The following is an 8,476-nucleotide window of genomic DNA, read 5'->3' as shown; positions in this document are numbered from 1 at the left end:
TATCCATATCTCTCCAGAGCCGTTTGCTGACAAAGGGGAGTTGTCTGAACATCCTTAAACATGAAGATCAGTTTAAAGAAATCAAATGTTTATTTCGATTTTCAAATCCCTTATCCATATCTCTGTCCGAAGCCGTTTGCTGCAAAGAAGAGTTGTCTGAACATCCTTAAACATGAAGATCAGTATAAAGAATTCAAATGATGAGTTGGATTTTCAAATCCCTTATCCATATCTCTGTCCGATGCCGTTTGCTGACAAAGGGGAGTTGTCTGAACATCCTTAAACCTGAAGTTTAGTTTAAAGAATACGAATGATTAGTTCAATTTTCAAATCCCTTATCCATATCTCTGTCAGAAGCCGTTTGCTGACAAAAAGTAGTTGTCTGAATATCCTTAAACCTGAAGATCAGTTCAAAGATTACAAATGATTGGTTCGGTTTTCAAATCTTTTATCCATATCTCTGTCCGAAGCCGTTTGCTGACAAAGGGGAGTTGTCTGAACATCCTTAAACATGAAGATCAGTTTAAAGAATTCAAATGTTTATTTCGATTTTCAAATCCCTTATCCATATCTCTGTCCGAAGCCGTTTGCTGCAAAGAAGAGTTGTGTGAACATCCTTAAACATGAAGATCAGTATAAAGAATTCAAATGATGAGTTCGATTTTCCAATCCCTTATCCATATCTCTGTCCGATGCCGTTTGCTGACAAAGGGGAGTTGTCTGAACATCCTTAAACCGAAATATCAGTTTAAAGAATAAAAATGATGAGTTCAATTTTCAAATCCCTTATCCATATCTCTGTACGATGCCGTTTGCTGACAAAGGGGAGTTGTCTGAACATCCTTAAACCTGAAGATCAGTGTAAAGAATACGAATGATTAGTTCAATTTTCGAATCCCTTATCGATATCTCTGTCAGAAGCCGTTTGCTGACAAAGAGTAGTTGTCTGAATATCCCTAAACATGAAGATCAGTTTAAAGATTACAAATGATTGGTTCGGTTTGCAAATCCCTTATCCATATCTCTCCGAAGCCGTTTGCTGACAAAGGGGAGTTGTCTGAACATCCTTAAACATGAAGATCAGTTTAAAGAATTCAAATGTTTTTTTTTTCTATTTTCAAATCCCTTATCCATATCTCTGTCCGATGCCGTTTGCTGCAAAGAAGAGTTGTCTGAACATCCTTAAACATGAAGATCAGTATAAAGAATTCAATTGATGAGTTCGATTTTCAAATCCCTTATCCATATCTCTGTCCGATGCCGTTTGCTGACAAAGGGGAATTGTCTGACCACCCTTAAACCTGAAGATCAGTTTAAAGAATACGAATGATTAGTTCAATTTTCAAATCCCTTATACATATCTCTGTCAGAAGCCGTTTGCTGACAAAGAGTAGTTGTCTGAATATCCTTAAACCTGAAGATCAGTTCAAAGATTACAAATGATTGGTTCGGTTTTCAAATCCTTTATCCATATCTCTGTACGAAGCCGTTTGCTGACAAAGGGGAGTTGTCTGAACATCCTTAAACGTGAAGATCAGTATAAAGAATTCAAATGATGAGTTCGATTTTCAAATCTCTTATCCATATCTCTGTCCGATGCCGTTTGCTGACAAAGGGGACTTGTCTGAACATCCTTAAACCGAAAGATCAGTTTAAAGAATAAAAATGATGAGTTCGATTTTCAAATCTCTTATCCATATCTCTGTCCGATGCCGTTTGCTGACAAAGGGGAGTTGTCTGAACATCCTTAAACCTGAAGATCAGTTTAAAGAATACGAATGATTAGTTCAATATTCAAATCCCTTATCCATATCTCTGTCCGATGCCGTTTGCTGACAAAGGGGAGTTGTCTGAACATCCTTAAACCTGAAGATCAGTTTAAAGAATACGAATGATTAGTTCAATTTTCAAATCCCTTATCGATATCTCTGTCAGAAGCCGTTTGCTGACAAAGAGTAGTTGTTTGAATATCCCTAGACATGAAGATCAGTTTAAAGATTACAATTGATTGGTTCGGTTTGCAAATCCCTTATCCATATCTCTCCAAAGCCGTTTGCTGACAAAGCGGAGTTGTCTGAACATCCTTAAACATGAAGATCAGTTTAAAGAATTCAAATGTTTATTTCGATTTTCAAATCCCTTATCCATATCTCTGTCCGATGCCGTTTGCTGCAAAGAAGAGTTGTCTGAACATCCTTAAACATGAAGATCAGTATAAAGAATTCAAATGATGAGTTGGATTTTCAATTCCCTTATCCATATCTCTGTCCGATGCCGTTTGCTGACAAAGGGGAGTTGTCTGAACATCCTTAAACCTGAAGATTAGTTTAAAGAATACGAATGATTAGTTCAATTTCCAAATCCCTTATCCATATCTCTGTCAGAAGCCGTTTCCTGACAAAGAGTAGTTGTCTGAATATCCTTAAACCTGAAGATCAGTTCAAAGACTACAAATGATTGGTTCGGTTTTCAAATCTTTTATCCATATCTCTGTCCGAAGCCGTTTGCTGACAAAGGGGAGTTGTCTGAACATCCTTAAACATGAAGATCAGTTTAAAGAATTCAAATGTTCATTTCGATTTTCAAATCCCTTATCCATATCTCTGTCCGAAGCCGTTTGCTGCAAAGAAGAGTAGTCTGAACATCCTTAAACATGAAGATCAGTATAAAGAATTCAAATGATGAGTTCGATTTTCAAATCCCTTATCCATATCTCTGTCCGATGCCGTTTGCTGACAAAGGGGAGTTGTCTGAATATCCTTAAACCTGAAGATCAGTGTAAAGAATACGAATGATTAGTTCAATTTTCGAATCCCTTATCGATATCTCTGTCAGAAGCCGTTTGCTGACAAAGAGTAGTTGTCTGAATATCCCTAAACATGAAGATCAGTTTAAAGATTACAAATGATTGGTTCGGTTTGCAAATCCCTTATCCATATCTCTCCGAAGCCGTTTGCTGACAAAGGGGAGTTGTCTGAACATCCTTAAACATGAAGATCAGTTTAAAGAATTCAAATGTTTTTTTTTCTATTTTCAAATCCCTTATCCATATCTCTGTCCGATGCCGTTTGCTGCAAAGAAGAGTTGTCTGAACATCCTTAAACATGAAGATCAGTATAAAGAATTCAAATGATGAGTTCGATTTTCAAAACCCTTATCCATATCTCTCTCCGATGCCGTTTGCTGACAAAGGGGAATTGTCTGAACATCCTTAAACCTGAAGATCAGTTTAAAGAATACGAATGATTAGTTCAATTTTCAAATCTCTTATCCATATCTCTGTCAGAAGCCGTTTGCTGACAAAGAGTAGTTGTCTGAATATCCTTAAACCTGAAGATCAGTTCAAAGATTACAAATGATTGGTTCGGTTTTCAAATCCTTTATCCATATCTCTGTCCGAAGCCGTTTGCTGACAAAGGGGAGTTGTCTGAACATCCTTAAACGTGAAGATCAGTTTAAAGAAAACAAATGATTAGTTCGATTCTCTAATCCCTTATCCATATCTGTCTGAAGCCATACTAAAGCAACCACAAAACTTTCATGAAATATAAAAGAAAAAACAGCTTCACATCAAATCGAACGAGACGGTATTTAAGAGCGAATTGAATAAGGGCAAAATTCGCTCACCCAAATAATCTAGTTAAAAAGGAATATAAAGCTGGTCAAATTCTATGCCGTACTTTGACCTAACGAAAAACACGTTTCGTGGCAGCATTGCATTTTGCTGTTGTTGGGACCCAGTAAAGATGCCATAATTTTGCCCATGCAATGAAATTCACTGTGCTTTATGCCCTCCACTGACCAAAAGAAGAATATACCAACATGAGACATAAATAACTTCGCGATTCCCTTGCAAATTTGTAAATTGATATCAATCAGGATGTTGTAAAAGTACCTCATTTTTGGCCGCTGCCATGAACAACAACTGATGATGATGCGAGATGAGATTTCAATGCCAACGGACTTCGCAAATCTAGGTTCAGCTAAGTTTTTTTTATGTGAAGAATTTCCACTTGCTAGGAAAAAAGTTTCCCTGAAAACAGTAGTAGCCTAAAAGTAACTTGAATCTATGAAAAAAAGAACAAATAGGAAAAAAGTGTAATTGATGCTGAGAAAGCAACATTTTATCGACTTGATTTTGCAAGCACTGGTGGAGGTCGGGAAGTTGTCTGAACATCTTTAAACATGAAGATCAGTATAAAGAATTCAAATGATGAGTTCGATTTTCAAATCCCTTATCCATATCTCTGTCCGATGCCGTTTGCTGACAAAGGGGAATTGTCTGAACATCCTTAAACATGAAGATCAGTTTAAAGAATTCAAATGTTTTTTTTCTATTTTCAAATCCCTTATCCATATCTCTGTCCGATGCCGTTTGCTGCAAAGAAGAGTTGTCTGAACACCCTTAAACATGAAGATCAGTATAAAGAATTCAAATGATGAGTTCGATTTTCAAATCCCTTATCCATATCTCTGTCCGATGCCGTTTGCTGACAAAGGGGAATTGTCTGAACATCCTTAAACCTGAAGATCAGTTTAAAGAATACGAATGATTAGTTCAATTTTCAAATCCCTTATCCATATCTCTGTCAGAAGCCGTTTGCTGACAAAGAGTAGTTGTCTGAATATCCTTAAACCTGAAGATCAGTTCAAAGATTACAAATGATTGGTTCGGTTTTCAAATCCTTTATCCATATCTCTGTCCGAAGCCGTTTGCTGACAAAGGGGAGTTGTCTGAACATCCTTAAACGTGAAGATCAGTTTAAAGAAAACAAATGATTAGTTCGATTCTCTAATCCCTTATCCATATCTGTCTGAAGCCATACTAAAGCAACCACAAAACTTTCATGAAATATAAAAGAAAAAACAGCTTCACATCAAATCGAACGAGACGGTAATTAAGAGCGAATTGAATAAGGGCAAAATTCGCTCACCCAAATAATCTAGTTAAAAAGGAATATAAAGCTGGTCAAATTCTATGCCGTACTTTGACTTAACGAAAAACACGTTTCGTGGCAGCATTGCGCTTTGCTGTTGTTGGGACCCAGTAAAGATGCCATAATTTTGCCCATGCAATGAAATTCACTGTGCTTTATGCCCTCCACTGACCAAAAGAAGAATATACCAACATGAGACATAAATAACTTCGCGATTCCCTTGCAAATTTGTAAATTGATATCAATCAGGATGTTGTAAAAGTACCTCATTTTTGGCCGCTGCCATGAACAACAACTGATGATGATGCGAGATGAGATTTCAATGCCAACGGACTTCGCAAATCTAGGTTCAGCTAAGTTTTTTTTATGTGAAGAATTTCCACTTGCTAGGAAAAAAGTTTCCCTGAAAACAGTAGTAGCCTAAAAGTAACTTGAATCTATGAAAAAAAGAACAAATAGGAAAAAAGTGTAATTGATGTTGAGAAAGCAACATTTTATCCACTTGATTTTGCAAGCACTGGTGGAGGTCGGGAAGTTGTCTGAACATCCTTAAACATGAACATCAGTTTAAAGAATTCAAATGATTAGTTCGATTTTCAAATCCTTCATCCATATCTCCGTCGAAAGCCGTTTGCTGACAATTTTGCGTTCAATTTTCAAATCTTTTATCCATATCTCTGTTCGAAGCCGTTTGCTGACAAAGAAGAGTTGTCTGAACATCCTTAAACATAAAAATCAGTTTAAAGAATTCAAATGATTAGTTCTATTTTCAAATCCTTCATCCATATCTCAATCCGAAACCGTTTGCTGACAAATGGGATTTGTCTGACCATCCTTAAACCGGAAGATCAGTTTAAAGAATACAAATGATTAGTTCGATTCTCTAATCCCTCATCCATATCTGTCTGAAGCCATACTAAAGCAACCACGAAACTTTCATGAAATATAAAGGAAAAAACAGCTTCACATCAAATCAAAAAAGACGGTAATTAAGAGCGAATTGAATGAGAACAAAACTCGCTCACCACACTAATCTAGTTAAAAAGGAATATTAAGCTGGTCAAACTCTATGCCGTTGAGTTGATATCACTTTGACGCAACAAAAAACGCGTTTCTTGGCGGCATAGCGCTTTGTTTTTGTTGGGACCAAGTAAAGATACCATAATTTTGCTCATGCAATAAAAACTCCACTGTGGTTTATGCCCTGCCTTGTCCAAAAGGAGAATATACCAACACGAGACATGATTAACTTCGCGATTCCTTGTAAAATTTTGCAAAATGATATCAGTCATAATGTTGTATTAGTACCTCGTCTTCGGCCGCTGCAATTGACAACAACTGATGATAATGCAAGATTAGATTTCAATGCCAACAGACTTCGCAGATCCAGGTTCTACAAAAAATTTCCTCCTGAAAGCGGTAGCAACGCCTACATTTATCTTGAATCTATTGAAAAAAAAACAGATATGAACCAAAAGAATTTGATATTGGGAACGCTAAATTTTGTCAGCTTGACTTCGTGAGCACTGGTAGAGCTGGCCAATCCGCTTCAAAAACGCTTAAAAATGAGGCATCGAAACTCTTTACGCAAAAAGAGGTCAACTACGCTGACTTCATATCATAAATAGGAACGAAAATCAGCTTTGCTCTCCTAAGGAGTTCCATCCTCTGAAATCGAGGCTCAAGCACATTTAAGCGGCGCGAAATTGTGTATGCTTCAAATGGGGCTGTTAATGAAGAAAAACAATTTGTTTTTTTACTCATAAACTGTCACTGTTAGTTATTGTTGCGCTACTGCTGTCTGTCTGGTTAAAAAATATTGTCAGATGATGTTCGTTAATAATCTTGTTTTATCGATTTGAACAAAACGAATTGCTTTGATGACGTAGTGGTGAGAGGGTCACGGGGGACTGTATGTTCTATAGGACAAAAAAATGAATCCGTAGATGAAAAAGGTGAACACATCAATCAACAAAGTTTTAACACGCAACCTGTCAGCACAAAAACCGAAAAGAAATTAAAAATCATACAGAAATTCCACATCAATGAGGAACACATGAGGCACTTGCAGAGAACGAACCACACTCTTTGATACTGTATCTTATAAAATACTTATAGTCGAACTAAAAGGGTATAGGGTTCGTGGTTCATTACTGAAACTCTGGATCTTTTCCATTTCTGCCCTGCGGTACCTTTTTTGCCACCAAGTATAGAACAGGTACCATAACACAGTAAACCATCATGTAAAATTATGACACGTGCATCTGGGGGTGCAGATAATACGTTGTGGTGATAAAAAGGCCGCACATGCATCGGTTGTTGTGTTATAGTAAATTGTGTCGATAAAATTATCAAAATTAGTAAATAGTATGTTTTCATGATTGAAATGATGATAATCCTTATGGTTCCAGCTCCGGAACAACGAAATGCTGGTGCGATTTTAAAAATAAAGAATTGCTCTACAAAGAATTTATTATTGGCTGACTGCAAGCAAGAGAGCTGACTTGTGAAAGTTTCAACATTTTCTCTCTGCCTTGGGTCAAAGGTGTGTAATTTTTTTGACCTCCATGAGATAAAATTAATTTGATAGTTTTTTATTGGTAGTGACGACCTCTAGAATGGAGTTCTGCCATCTCACAAAAATAACAAATCAGTTGCCGATCAAATTGATAGACTTGCCAAACAGTTAACAATTTTAGCGAAGACAGTCCTAGATTCTACTGGGAATGCCCACCAAAACTAGAAACGACGCAAAACTCGAATCAATAAGTAAGCTCCAGCTGGAAAAAAATTACACAAAATCTGTCAAAATTTTCAAATATCCGACGTGAAATGAAGTGAAAACCAAGTGTAACGTCAGGGGACAAAATCTACTTGAGTACTGACGGTCTGAGGAACATATAAAACCTCCACAAGAACAAGGTACTCTTCAAAAAATTCAGTGAAGAAAAACAAGAAGCAAGCAGTTTGAACATCTTCGCCTGTAACAACAGATGCCTTTGTAAGTTTGGTGCTTTCAACCGGTCGGTGGACCCCCTTAATTTAATAGTTTTTGTTGCAATTTTGTTTTCCGAGAGGACTGTACGGTTCCACGGGGAAACAGAGACTGATTCATAACGGAATCGCACTTTTTTGGCGGCGGGTATTGTAGTTTCTACAAGTCAAGAAGGTGAATCAATGGATAAAGCAAAAAAACGATTATCCAATTGTAACATTAATAAATCCACCAAAAAATTTGAACATGCAATCTGTACAAGTCAATGAGAAAAACATGCAAGAAATGCAAAGAACGAGTGAAAACCTGCAATAATTTTTTTACGAATTGCTGATTGCCAAGCTAAAATGTTTTGAAATTGGTGGTTCATTCCTAAAACTCCCCGATCTTTTCCGGTCGTGTGCTCAGTACGTTATGCGCCCCCAATTACTGAATTTGAGCCATAAGACAGTAAACCATGATGTAAAAATATGGCATGTTGGTGGGGCGTGCAGATAAATTGTTGTGGTGATAAAAAATACCGCATGTGCGTCGGTTGTTTTGT

The sequence above is a fragment of the Convolutriloba macropyga genome, chromosome 6, assembly GCF_964194025.1.
Source record: "Convolutriloba macropyga chromosome 6, txConMacr16.3, whole genome shotgun sequence".
Classification (NCBI taxonomy): domain Eukaryota; kingdom Metazoa; phylum Xenacoelomorpha; order Acoela; family Convolutidae; genus Convolutriloba; species Convolutriloba macropyga.
The sequence above is the reverse complement of the archived record's forward strand: the minus strand, read 5'-3'. Positions refer to the sequence as shown.